The 14,907-nt window shown below is 35.6% G+C and overlaps 1 long non-coding RNA gene across 1 annotated transcript; it reads right to left on the bottom strand.

The window, feature by feature from the left end:
* Positions 1-5,736: 5,736 nt before the first annotated feature.
* LOC139776148 (uncharacterized) lies at positions 5,737-6,704 on the bottom strand. Its single transcript, XR_011719017.1, has 2 exons — positions 6,459-6,704; positions 5,737-6,364 (listed from the first exon to the last, which is right to left on the bottom strand). It is a non-coding gene; the product is annotated as an uncharacterized lncRNA (long non-coding RNA).
* Between the last annotated feature and the right edge of the window lie 8,203 nt (positions 6,705-14,907).

Here is a 14,907-nt window from a genome sequence, read left to right as displayed (position 1 = left end):
TCCAAGATGACGTCCAAATGTTCAAAATCTGACGTACTTTTATTTCGTCCCGGCGACGTCATTAATTACGTATTAATGACGTCAATATATGACGTCACGGAGATGAGACAAAAGTACGTCATTTTTACGGCACTTTGACGTCATTTCATAACGTCGCAATCGTCAGAACATGACCAAAAAATGACGTTAAATAAACGTCACTTTGCTACCTGGGATCGTTGCCACGATTATAATCATTGCCAGTATAGTCGATTAAAGTCTTAATTAATTTAAGGATTAACTCGCGAAAATGTTGCATCGCGAAATATATGAAAAACTTACAGAGCCAAATCAAAATGTATACTCTACGACGTATCGTTACATACGAGAACCAATTTCCTCGGTGTAATGGTAAATAGCAGGACCGACCAGCTTAAATATTTCCCAATTAATTTCATCTGTACGTACGGTTACTTGCAATATTTTATTCGGTGCATTATTTAAGGATTAACTCGCAAAAATGTTGCACCGCGAAATACCAAAAACTTACAGCCAAATCAAAATTGTACTTTACGACGTATCGTTACATGCGAGGACTGATTTCCTCGGTGCAATGGTAAATAGCAGGACCGCCCAGTTTAAATATTTCCCATTAATTTCATCGGTATGTACGGTTACTTGCAATATTCTAGTCGGTGCATTATTTAAGGATTAACTCGCGAAAATGTTGCACCGCGAAATACCAAAAACTTACAGCCAAATCAAAATTGTACTCTACAACGCATCGTTACATACGAGGACCAATTTCCTCGGTGCAATGGTAAATAGCAGGACCGTCCAGTTTAAATATTTCTCATTAATTTCATCTATACGTGCGGTTACTTACAATATTTTACTTGGTGCATTATTTAAAGATTAAAACCGAATAAGTAACATTTACTTTGCCAATCAGTAATTAACCTAATTAAGACTTTAATTGACTATACTGGCAACGATTATAATCGTCGTGACAAATCGTCACCTCGTTTCGACCATGGATTCTGGTCCTTCTAAAATTGATGAAATTTATTATATATATAATATATATATTATATATATATTATAAGCATTCTAAATTTATTTATTCAGATAGGATGCTTATAATATAAGCATCTAAATTTCATCAATTTTAGAAGGACCAGAATCCATGGTCGAAACGAGGTGACGATTTGTCACGACGATTATAATCGTTGCCAGTATAGTCAATTAAAGTCTTAATTAGGTTAATTACTGATTGGCAAAGTAAATGTTACTTATTCGGTTTTAATCTTTAAATAATGCACCAAGTAAAATATTGTAAGTAACCGCACGTACAGATGAAATTAATGAGAAATATTTAAACTGGACGGTCCTGCTATTTACCATTGCACCGAGGAAATCGGTCCTCGCATGTAACAATACGTCCTAGAGTCCTAGAGTAAAAATTTTGATTTGGCTGTAGTTTGCCCGTATTTCGTGGGCCAACATTTTCGTGTGTTAATTCTTAAATAATGCACCGTGTAGAATATTGCAAGTTCTCAAGTAATAACCAAACGTATAGATGAAATTAATGGAGAAATAGTTAAACTGGACGGTCCTGCTATTGACCATTGCACTGAAGAAATCGGTCCTCGCATGTAACAATACGTCCTGCAGTAAAAGTTTTGATTTGTCTGTAATCTGTCGATATTTCGTGGGCCAACATTTTCGTGTGTTAGTCCTTTAATAAAGCATTGAGTAAAATATTTCAAGTAATCGAAAGTACAGATGAAATCAATCGACAAATAGTTTAACTAGGCGGTCCTACTATTTACACATTGCAATGAGGAAATCAGTTCTCAAATTTAATGATACACTGAGAAAAAATTATTCTGCATTTTAGTAAATATTAGTTTGCATACAACTGTTACTCTATTTATTAAAAAGAAGAAAGTTTTTTTTTTTATTTTAGAATACTTTTTTCTCAGTAAATACACGTGTACTAATGTATAAAAGGAAATTTTTTTTTATTTTAGTAAATGGGGTCACAGTTGTATGCAAACCAATATTTACTAAAATGCAGAACATTTCTTTTCTCATAATCAGTGTATGTCGTTCAGTAAAGGTTTGATTTGGCTGTAACCTGTCGGTATTTTGTGGGCCAACATTTTCGTGTGTTAATCCTTAAATAATGCACCGAGTAGAATATTGCAAGTTCTCAAATAATAACTGAACGTATAGATGAAATTAATTAAGAAATAGTTAAACTGGGCGGTCCTGTTATTTACCATTGCACCGAAGAAATCGGTCCTCGCATGTAACAATACGTCCTAGAGTAAAAATATTGATTTGGCTGTAGTCTGCCCGTATTTCGTGGGCCAACATCCAACATTTTCGTGTGTTAATCCTTAAATAATGCACCGAGTAAAATATCGCAAGTTCTCAAGCAACTGAACGTACAAATGAAATTAATTGAAAAATATTTAAACTGAGCGGTCCTGCTATTTACCATTGCACCGAAGAAATCGGTTCTCGCATGTAACAATACGTCCTAGAGTAAAAGTTTTGATTTGGCTGTAGTCTGTCCGTATTTCGTGGGCCAACATTTTTACCTGTTAATCTCTAAATGATGCGCCGAGTAAAATATTGCAAAGATTCAAGTAACCGAACGTACGATAAAATTAATTGAGAAATAGTTAAACTGGGCGGGACTGCTATTTACCATTGTACCGATAAATACGGTCCTCGCATGTAACGATACGTCGTAGAGTATAACCTTTGATTTGGCTGTAATCTCTTGGTATTTCGCAGTCCATGATTTTCGCTTTTTAATCCCTAAATTATGCGTTGTGTAAAATATAGCTTATGCGAAGTATACGTAAAATTTGTCGAGGAATAATTTATTTGGTCGGACATGCTATTATCCATTATTTCGTGGAAATCGGTCCTCGCATGTGACGATACGTCTAGTAAAAGTTTTGTTTCAGCTATAATTTTTACTTATGTTTTCATTATTTTCATGCGTTTTTTCTTAAATAATGCACTGAATATAATATTTGAAAATTTCAAGTAACCGAACATGAAATTATTCGAAAAGTATAACTGGTCAGAGTCCTGCTGTTTGCTATTACATCGATGAAATCAGCGAAGAAGTCGAAAAACTTTTTTCTACAGTGTATCGTCGTAGAAGTTTGTATGGAAATCGATTTCTTTACTGTAACAACAAAAAGTAGAACCTCGTAACATTTTAATTGATTAGTTTATTTATTGATGTTAATTATTTTAATTCTAATTTTAATTAAATTGACTAATTTAAATTTATAATTACAACTTTATCAAGCACAACGCAGTAACAATGATTTAACATAACTTCTTTTTAACATAACTTTTAGTAAAAGATAGCATTTTAAAAAGCACACTGTACATTTAGTAGCTTGATGCTTATTCCTTTTTAAATTCATAAAATATTATGAATAAATAATTCATTATGTGCTAAATATATATAAGTATATAAACAGCTTGATTGGACTCTCTAAACATTTTGGATTTTATATTTAAGAATGAATATGCTCCAAAGAATGATGATACAACTTAATTCAGTAAAATTGTTCAGATAAGGAGGTCCCGGGTTTTTACATTGCATATATCTAATTACCGGTACCGGTCCTTATAATTCACAAGGAAACACGGCCCTACTTTGTTACGTTACATATCTTTGTATAAACTAGTACCGGGCCTGATAAGTTACCTTTCATATAGAAAATTACTGGGTCGGACCCAGCATGTGCCAAAAGTCCTGGTATGTGTTATTGCATCTCCGAAATGGTCCCGACATTATACAAACCATAAAGATATAAGAATATGTATATTTAGGGGAGACCGGGGCTAGAAGTCACACGGGTAAGTTGTCACAAAGCTTATATCTCACTTAATAGATTGAGTGGAGTTCTTCTTTATAGTGTAGGTTGCTCCTATCGTGTTAGTCGGGTGTACGAAATAGCTCGTTTCAAAAACATTGCATGTGATATTTACGAGCACTTTTTAAAAATTGGAGGTCATGAGTAAATTTTTCTTGCCTTTATTTTTATTGTTCTGTTGGTTTTTGGAATTACTAGTCGTAATTTCTTTTTGGTCATAAGAAATATTATAGTTTTAGATCATTTTTCCTGTATTTTGTTAACCGTCATTGCAACATAGTTTATAAATATAATCTTTTTTGTTCAAAATGACCGTTCAGGGTAAGTTGTCTCAAATGAGATGGAATTCAAAGTTTATGAGAATTATTATTCTTTTATTTACTCAAAGTTTATGAAAGTATTACAAAGTTTATGAGAATTATTATTTAATTCATGCTGCAATATATTATTAAGTTAAATTTACCAAAAACTGGCACTAATTTTAATAAAATATTAAAACAGGAACTATTTGTTGTATGTTTCCTCTACATGAAAGATACATGACAATCAATCCAGAGTCATGTGACAACTAACCCTGGGTATGGGGTAAGTTGTCACATTTGCGCGGTTTTTCTTAGAATTAGATAACTTTTTTGTGTATAAATATATACAAGTCTAATATTTTTTTTCTTACACCTAAGGGATGTAGCTACATTATAAAGTAGTATACGACATTATAAAATATTGCTAACATTTTTTTAAAAATCAGTATTTGAAAAGTGTGACAACTAGCCCCGGTCTCCCCTATATGTATATATAAGAATATATATATTTCTTATACACATATGTGATGATATGTTCTGCTGGTGTTATCCCGAGAGGGATACGGAATGCAGGGATCGGACGTGAAACACTAAATGCACATTTCTCGTCGTAACAATGTCCGCCAGGCTTTATTAGCACACTCGAAAATGAGAAGCACGTCGCACAGTGGGAGGAAATGCCGTTTAAGCCGGACAAAAGGTCAAAAATAAAATGTTATATTCGAAAGTATATTAACATTTTTTACATTCAAAAATGTCCAAACATTATAAAAGAATGTATTCTTATTGCATATATAGCCTGCGTGTCTTTGTTTCGTGGTTGAAACGTGAGTGTTCCAAAAGCAGTGAAAATATCCAGTGCATTATACTCTATTTGCATGGTTCTCAATTTTAATGAAAACCTTAAAAATAAAGCAAATAAGTTATTTTCCATTTAGTTTTATTAATATATGCTTCATACAACCGTTTACATTTACTTCTTAATGAATTAATATTAATCTAGTCATTCAGTAATTATTTCTTATATTTATAAAGCTATTTAATAAGTGTCTCGTGTCATACAAAAGAGCCAACGTAAGCCAACACTAAAATATTTGTATAAATTGAAGACCTAAACCACGAGCTTGAATCTGAAAAAAATATTATCTGCGGCTGCTTGCGTTTTTGTTTAAAAACAAAAACGCAATCATACGCGACGGAGTAATGATTAAATGAAATGAGTAGGGGAGACCGGGGCAAATCGTGACATTTTTTGGTTTTGAATTTTTTCTGAGATAAGTATTTGAGATAAAAATACGTTTCAGCCGGTTTTTTTATCGTGCAACCTTCTAGTTTTCAAAAAATATTTATTTGTGTCTTTTCATCACATTACTTTTAAAGTAGAACACGAAATGCCTCACTCTGTCTCGTGTCACGAATTGCCCCAATACCGGGGTAAATCGTGACAAGGCACGGGGCAATTCGTGACAATTCTTCTTTCAACGGGTTTCAATATCCGAATTCGTCCTATTTTCATGATTTATATCAAAACGTACACTTACTCACTCAAAAAAGGTTTTTATTAATCAAATTGTACATTAAATGGAATAGGGAGGGCAAAAAATCGTTAGGCTTCGCTTTCGTCGTTTTCCGAACTGCGAGTAACGACCTTTCTCGGGCGTCCACGTCCTCTGCAAGCTGGCTGTTTCTTGGGGAGCTTGATTCTTATATTCTTTTTTTTTATTTTGTACTCTTTCGTCATTTTCGTCAACAAGTGCATCGAGTTCATTAGCGTCAGTCAAAATTGCACTTCTCTTTCGTTTTCGTTCTCTTGTCGTGACTTTCCTTTTGCCCGCTTTTGGAAACGATCGAAGGGATTGTTTGAGGCCCTTGACACATCATTTTCAGTTGAGGTACCTGGCTGTGGTTGGTCATCTCCATTCCATCCTCGATCAGTGACTTGACCGGGTAAAAAATCGATTTCACCAAAAACGTCAGGATTGAAAGGAAAGATTCCTGCTGCTTTGAATCCGGCCCTGATGTTTGTACTTGTTGTGGCTAAAGGCAAAGAATCGGTGACGATCGAAGGGATGTCATATATCGTCATCGTTTTCCCAGGATTGTTCACGCAATGTGTCACGAATTACCCCAGGCGGTCATGTCACGAAATGCCCCAGCGTCATTTTTTATCTTTCGTGGTCCGAAAAACCCAGACAAGAAATAAATGCATGCAACCTGCGTTACACATGTGTGTGTAAATGCCAGGTGAACAAGTAAAACTTACCGTTTCAAATCTGGAAGCAATTGCTTCGTATTGAACACAAAATATCCGTGGATTCAAAAATTTACTTTTACACGAGGTAAACACTTTTTCCGCCACTGACAACGAAACATTGTAGATACGCACACCGAATTTTGTTCTAATATAGAGGACCATTAGACCCATCTATGGTCTGTAATACAGGTTTCTACCAGCAAATGCATAGAAGTTATCCGCGCGGGAAATTTTTCGTATTGTCACGAATTGCCCCGGTCTCCCCTATATAATATATATGAAGGAAAATGGGCATAGAATTTTTTTTAAATATAAATAGATATAATGTTGTATAATTAAATATGTTGTATATTTCTGGATTGTTTGTTCTCTCGAAATCATTAACTTTTTAGTTATTTATAGTTTCAAATTACAAATACGTTTATTTATTTGTGTTAACATAATCTTACACGTAGTGATGACTACGCATTATTTTTTTGTTATTCATTTAGAAGTGAATACAATTTTTGCCATTTCCATTTTTACTCATGGGAAATATAGAAATAGATTATAAATGATACTCAAGAATTTTGAACATTGTACTTCTATTTTTCTTCTAATAAAAGCGACTACAATGCTTTTGAAAGATTTTTATATATTTATTATATAAGTTAGTATCTTTATATGTTATTAAAATCACATTTCTATAAAGATTACAGAATAAATATGTCTATTAGGAGCTTTGTCCGAGTCAAACGTCGTTTCCTCCCACTGTACGTCGTTGTGAAGTTCGTGCACGTGACGGCCGAGTGGATGGGCCGTCCGGCAATTGCTCCGGTGTGGTAACGCACGAACGCGAGTGACTTGACGATCGGCTCACAATGGTCTTGTACTGAGGTAAATCGCTCTGGTTTGGCAACGCGGAGTTTCACGCACAGATCGCGTTCGTTGCTCCGGTTTGCAACACGGAGAACACACGATATCGGCTCGATGTCCTGTGTTACAATCGTTCTGCCCTTTGGAGCATGACAACAGGGAAGATCGGAGCAGCCAGCGATCAACCGATGATGTACGCTAATCGCGGATTGACATAGGATTCCGCGATTTATGATTGGCAGGTGTCCGCGGAGTCACCTGTTTGTTGCGTGATCGTCTCGTCTTCGCTTCGACTCGTAGGGGCGCGGCGCGGCGCGGATTAGGAACGGTTCGAAGGGTGGCATTAGGATGGCGCTATCGAGCCTTTTCTTGAATTCTCAGAACACGCGAAATATCGAAACATACCGCCTGCCTTGGATAGAATATCCGATACCACAGCCATGCACGCCGCCCGCCATGAGGGGCACGCTCTTTACAGAAAGAAGGAACGCAAAACAATGACGCCATATGACGCGACTTTACTTAAGCTCCAACGAAACTTATAATCTGATGCAATTTATAATCTAACGCAATATCTTACAATATGTACAGGGTGTATCAAGACGATACAGAGCGGTACGGCGGGTTGCCCATTCGAGCAGGCGCGCATGGTCGTTCACAATTGCGTTGACTTCGGTGCATCACCTATAATCACTCGCATATCTTTTTTACAATAAAATGAACTTTTTAGCGCCCGAAGTTGCAATACAATTGTGACGGATTTCCGTAGCAGTAACGTTAAAACAGAAGTCGAGATGACAATACAGGTTATGAAATAAATTTTATTAAGAAAACGAAAGACATCTTCTCTCTTACGAAAAAAGCTCGTACCATAGACCATCATAATCATTATATATTATAATTTTATTACTTAAATTATTTTTTGCACACAATGTTTATGCACAGGACAAAAGTCAGCAATTAGCATATGTGTGCAAATTTAAATTATAAGTCGGCTAATAAATTTCATTCAATGTAAGTTTAAATAATGGCAGAAATTACCATTAACAAATCTTACAATATTCATTTTGTTTAATTAATAAATAATTTATCATTAAATTGATAATCAATTTAATATATCAATACTAATGAGCATTATATAATTCTTTATATAAATGATGCTGCTGCATCTTAAAAATCTTAATCTTAATCTCATAAACAAGAGGTTTATTAGTATAAAATATACATTTTAAATATGATGCTAATGAATAGTTTATATAAGGCAAATTATCATAATATTTAATGAATACTTTTCAGTAATAAATTTCTTGTAGATTTATATGAGATTCAGTAGCATTATTTACATAAAGATGCTTATTAGCATCAGTATATTGAATTAATTATTAATGTTAATGATGAAATATTAATATTCTGAAATAAATGTTGTTAGACATAAGATCCGCTGATAATCGTTTTTATCGTTATAAATAACGATGGAAACGGTTATCAGCGGATCTTGTGCCTAATAACATTTATTTCAGATTATTTATATATATATATATATATATATATATATATATCGTATATATATAATTTATATTAATTTTTGTATGAAATATTTCGTTCCGTGCAAAATAAAATAATTGAAATAATAAAATAATAATGTATAATAACTATGATCGACTATGATCCAGCTTTCTTGGTAAGAGAAAAATAAGGCATCCCTCGTTTGTCACGTTTACTTTATAAAATGTATTTTCATACCTTGTCACTTTGGCTTCTGTTTTAACCGATCAATGTTGAAGTCTATTAAAATTGAATGTTTCGCATAATTTAAGTGAATGTCTCGTATGTCTGATGGAAATTTGTCGAAAGCGCAGAGATTAAACAAAAATCATCAGTAATCAGTAATATAAATATTAAGATATAAACTCGTTTCTACAAGGTGGCAGTGTCTCATAAACCTGATCTCGTATGTAACCCCATACAAAAAAATCCATAGGTGTTAGAGGTCAGGAGAGCGTGGGGGCCATTCATGCAGAGTGCTATGGATGCCTATCCATCTGTTAGGAAATCTTTGATTTAGTATATTACGAGCGAGAAGGGATGTATGAGCAGGATGGCCATCTTGTTGAAAGATAATATTTGGTAATACAGCCAATGGAACATCTTCTAATAAATTAGGTAATGTTTCCTCCAGGAAAGCGGAATAAACTTCTGCTGTGACGTTAATATTTTCCGGAAAGAAATACGGCCCGATAACTTGATTATCTAAAATTCCCATCCAGACATTAATATGGAATTGGCCCTGGATGTGTGTTTCCTTTCGGCAATGAGGATTTTCCTCCGCATAATGATGTTCATTATGTCTGTTTATGTCTGATAATGGAGCGTATTAATTGTTATTAATTTTTTATTAACCATTTATTCTCTAGCGGTCGACAGCAAAGAGCGATTTTCTCCAAATTTTTAGGGAATCACGTTCTTGCGATAACAAAACGATTCAGCAAGTATTTGCGACAAGACGAGAAAATCGTTCTTTGCTATTGGTCGCTGCAGAATAAATTATTAATAAAAATATAATAACAATTAAAGGAAACCGCGTCTTGTCGTAGATACTTGCTGAATTGTTTTGTTATCACAAGAACGTAATTCCCTAAAAATTTGGAGAGAATCCTTCTTTGCTATCGACCGCGAGAGAATAAATGGTTAATAAAAAATTAATAACAATTAATACGCTCCATTATCAGACATAAACAGACATAATGAACATCATTATGCGGAGGAAAATCCTCATTGCCGAAAGGAAACACACATCCAGGGCCAATTCCATATTAATGTCTGGATGAGAATTTTAGATAATCAAGTTATCGGGCCGTATTTTTTTCCGGAAAATATTAACGTCACAGCAGAAGTTTATTCCGCTTTCCTGGAGGAAACATTACCTAATTTATTAGAAGATGTTCCATTGGCTGTATTACCAAATATTATCTTTTAACAAGATGGCTATCCTGCTCATACATCCCTTCTCGCTCGTAATATACTAAATCAAAGATTTCCTAACAGATGGATAGGCATCCATAGCACTCTGCATGAATGGCCCCCACGCTCTCCTGACCTCTAACACCTATGGATTTTTTTGTATGGGGTTACATACGAGATCAGGTTTATGAGACACTGCCACCTTGTAGAAACGAGTTTATATCTTAATATTTATATTACTGATTACTAATGATTTTTGTTTAATCTCTGCGCTTTCGACAAATTTCCATCAGACATACGAGACATTCACTTAAATTATGCGAAACATTCAATTTTAATAGACTTCAACATTGATCGGTTAAAACAGAAGCCAAAGTGACAAGGTATGAAAATACATTTTATAAAGTAAACGTGACAAACGAGGGATGCCTTATTTTTCTCTTACCAAGAAAGCTGGATCATAGTCGATCATAGTTATTATACATTATTATTTTATTATTTCAATTATTTTATTTTGCACGGAACGAAATATTTCATACAAAAATTAATATAAATTATATATATACGATATATATATATATATATATATATATATATATATATAAATAATCTGAAATAAATGTTATTAGGCACAAGATCCGCTGATAACCGTTTCCATCGTTATTTATAACGATAAAAACGATTATCAGCGGATCTTATGTCTAACAACATTTATTTCAGAATATTAATATTTCATCATTAACATTAATAATTAATTCAATATACTGATGCTAATAAGCATCTTTATGTAAATAATGCTACTGAATCTCATATAAATCTACAAGAAATTTATTACTGAAAAGTATTCATTAAATATTATGATAATTTGCCTTATATAAACTATTCATTAGCATCATATTTAAAATGTATATTTTATACTAATAAACCTCTTGTTTATGAGATTAAGATTAAGATTTTTAAGATGCAGCAGCATCATTTATATAAAGAATTATATAATGCTCATTAGTATTGATATATTAAATTGATTATCAATTTAATGATAAATTATTTATTAATTAAACAAAATGAATATTGTAAGATTTGTTAATGGTAATTTCTGCCATTATTTAAACTTACATTGAATGAAATTTATTAGCCGACTTATAATTTAAATTTGCACACATATGCTAATTGCTGACTTTTGTCCTGTGCATAAACATTGTGTGCAAAAAATAATTTAAGTAATAAAATTATAATATATAATGATTATGATGGTCTATGGTACGAGCTTTTTTCGTAAGAGAGAAGATGTCTTTCGTTTTCTTAATAAAATTTATTTCATAACCTGTATTGTCATCTCGACTTCTGTTTTAACGTTACTGCTACGGAAATCCGTCACAATTGTATTGCAACTTCGGGCGCTAAAAAGTTCATTTTATTGTAAAAAAGATATGCGAGTGATTATAGGTGATGCACCGAAGTCAACGCAATTGTGAACGACCATGCGCGCCTGCTCGAATGGGCAACCCGCCGTACCGCTCTGTATCGTCTTGATACACCCTGTACATAGTTTAAATGGAGGATCGGCAAATGTCATCCGGCTGACGTAGGGTTGTTGTCAGTAGTCAGATCCACAGGTAAAAAACATAACTTGACCAGCGCACGTTCGTATGTAGAGCGTGCGGTTTTAACTGTGACCACTCGTGCTAACCCATCGTCACCGGGATGACACTCGATTATGCGTCCTAACTCCCAATTAGAGGTGCTAAAGGGTTTCGCAAAAGTACTAGGCGTCCAACCCGAGCTAAATTCTGAATGTCGTGCCATTTTGGACGTTGTTGCAACGTATGCAGATAATCGTGTGACCACATTTTCCAAAAGCTGTCACGCATTTGACTAAGGAGTTGCCATCGGGTGAGACGCGTTTCCTTTTCGTTAAGGAACGAAGGCTCGGAAAAGCTGGTGATCGCGGACCCTATCAGAAAATGCCCGGGAGTCAACGCGGAATAATCGTCGTAATTATCGGATATCGGCGCTATTGGGCGAGAATTTAGACGGGCTTTGACTTTACACAAGAATGTACTCATCTCTTCAAACGTCAGAGTACTCAGAATATAAGCACCAATTACTCGTTTCAGATGGTATTTGACGCTTCGAACACTAGTCTCCCAGAGCTCTCCGAAATGTGGGGTGGACGGAGGAATGAAATTCCATTTGACTCCCTGGGCGGCTAATTTGTTAAGTACGTTGGGATCGCACGTAGCAGCATGCCACGCGATAACTAATTCGCGTTGTGCGCCCTGAAAAATCGCGTTGTTTGAATACATGTTGCTCGGGATCCCGCGGCGAGCACAAAAACGATCAAATGCAGAGACAAAGGCTGGGGTCAAACAGTCGCTCACCAATTCGATATGTATCGCTGTGACCGTCATGCATACGAAGACCGCTATGTACGCCTTTCGCGACTTGTGTCCCCGACCGGGGATAGCCCGAATCTGAATCGGTCCCGCGTAATCCACGCCACAATGTAAGAACGCTCGAGTGGCTGGACGCACTCGATAATCGGGAAGCTTTCCCATTAACTCGTTGGAGATTCCTGCCTTTTCGCGAGCACATTTCACGCATCAATATAGCGTTGCGTATCGATTTAGCGTGAGCGCAATATCAAAAAATCCTCACGGAGGAGATACAACGTCAATTGCGGCCCGGCGTGCAACGTACGTACGTGCGTATATTGTATGAGAGAGGAAACTAACGGGTGTGTAGCAAGCACTATTGGATGCTTTGTTTTTTCTGCGAGTTTCGAGTGGCAGAGTCGTTCTCCGACTCGAATTAGTCCCTTTTCGTCGAGAAAGGGATTCAGCGAAGACAATTTGCTATTCCCTTTTAATCGAAGAGCGTGTTGTAGCTGATAATACTCCTTAGGGAAGAGCCATTGTTGAACAAATTTTAACCAAAACTCTCGCGCGGCGTTTATTTCTCCCGGAGGACAAAAGAACCTACTTGCGGAATTCGTTGACTGGCCGTTCGCGGACCGCGGTGTTCCGCGCTTTCTAATGTGTTGCACGAATCTGAGGACGTAAGCGGTCACTCTGAGCAACTTTGTCCACGAAGCGAAACGACTGCTCAGCTCCCATTCGTTAAGAGACGGAATGAGGTGACTCACAACACTGTTTTGTTCTTCCGGTGGTGATTCGGAAGGGTTGAGTAGTGTTGGCTGTAGCCATTGATCTGGAGGCAGTTTGACCCAGGCCCGACCTCCCCACCACAGAGGCAATTCCAATAGTTTAGAGGAGGTAATGCCTCTTGAAGCGACATCCGCGGGATTTTGTTCCGATGGGACATGACGTCATACGGCGTCTGGGACTTGAAGTTGAACTTCGTGAACTCGATTGGCCAAGAAGACATTCCATCGAAATGGAGGTTGCGTCACCTAAGCTAACGCAACAGTTAAATCTGTCCAACAGCAACAAGCGATCTTTGATAATTCGAGAGCTGATCGCACGAATGTGATCGTACGCGCCAGCAACACGGTAGCACACAGTTCTAGCCGAGGAACACATGGGCTTGAACGCCGCCACCTTTGATTTGGCAGTCAGTAGCGTTATGTTAACGGATCCATCAAATTTTGTGACTTTGAAATAGACGACTGCTCCATAAGCGGAGGTGGATGCACCCAGGTAGACAGACGTGCTGCCCATAGCATGCAAACATTTTATGTATACTTTGTGCTGCTATTGTAACAGCATAAAATTACAAATAAGTAAAATAATCTTTACATGTAGAAATAATTGTTTATTCCGCCAGTAATACAATAATTAAAACAGAAATGTTTATTATTCTCGATAACAATTGGCAACAATTGTTGCCAATTGTTGTCGAGAATAATAAATATTTAAATCTTTACATGTACCTATTATGATGTCATATTGTTGTTATATATTTTATATATTTCATGATGTAGCAATATGTTCTTACTTTACTATAAACGCATTACTGCAATTATATATGAAATGTTTTTAGTATAAAATTATGTTTTAATTGCATTATTTGCGGAAGCAATAATTGAAATATGAGCTATTTGACAAGTGTTAATTCAGTATTATTCCGTTATAATCAATTTATAGTGTAGTTGGGTTCTTATGCTTTTTAATTTTATTATCATAGACTATTACATATTACAATTCAATATATATAGCTAATTTTACAACTAAATTTTTGTATACAAAATGCTGGTTCTATGCTGTTATTTTGCTGCTTTTTATTAGAGTCCTAGATAATAGAGAAGCGACATTGAAATCGATAGGTGCAATATGTTGGAATGTACAACGATATTTACACACATCGCACACTCGTACAGACTGCCACATACACACACACTCACACACATACATATGGACACACACATAACACGTGAACAGAGACCCCTGATCATGTGAGACCATTGTATCAGTCAGTCGCTCTAAATATACGAGGCCGAAAGGACGTTAAATTGTCGTGGCGTACCGTGTTCTTAAATTTCATTCCCGTTTCCTTCAATTTCCTAAAGGTTCAACAGGTTATGGGCCCAGTATTGAAGTGAAAGAAAGCGGAATTAATTAAGATAAAGAGTGCGGGCGCGAGTGAACAGACAAGATGGATAACGGTCATCTCAGTATAATAA

This window comes from Temnothorax nylanderi, unplaced genomic scaffold (assembly GCF_030848795.1).
Source record: "Temnothorax nylanderi isolate EJ_2023f unplaced genomic scaffold, tnyl_v1.0 TNYL_tig0113_pilon, whole genome shotgun sequence".
Taxonomy (NCBI): Eukaryota; Metazoa; Arthropoda; class Insecta; order Hymenoptera; family Formicidae; genus Temnothorax; species Temnothorax nylanderi.
The sequence above is the reverse complement of the archived record's forward strand: the minus strand, read 5'-3'. Positions and strand labels throughout refer to the sequence as shown.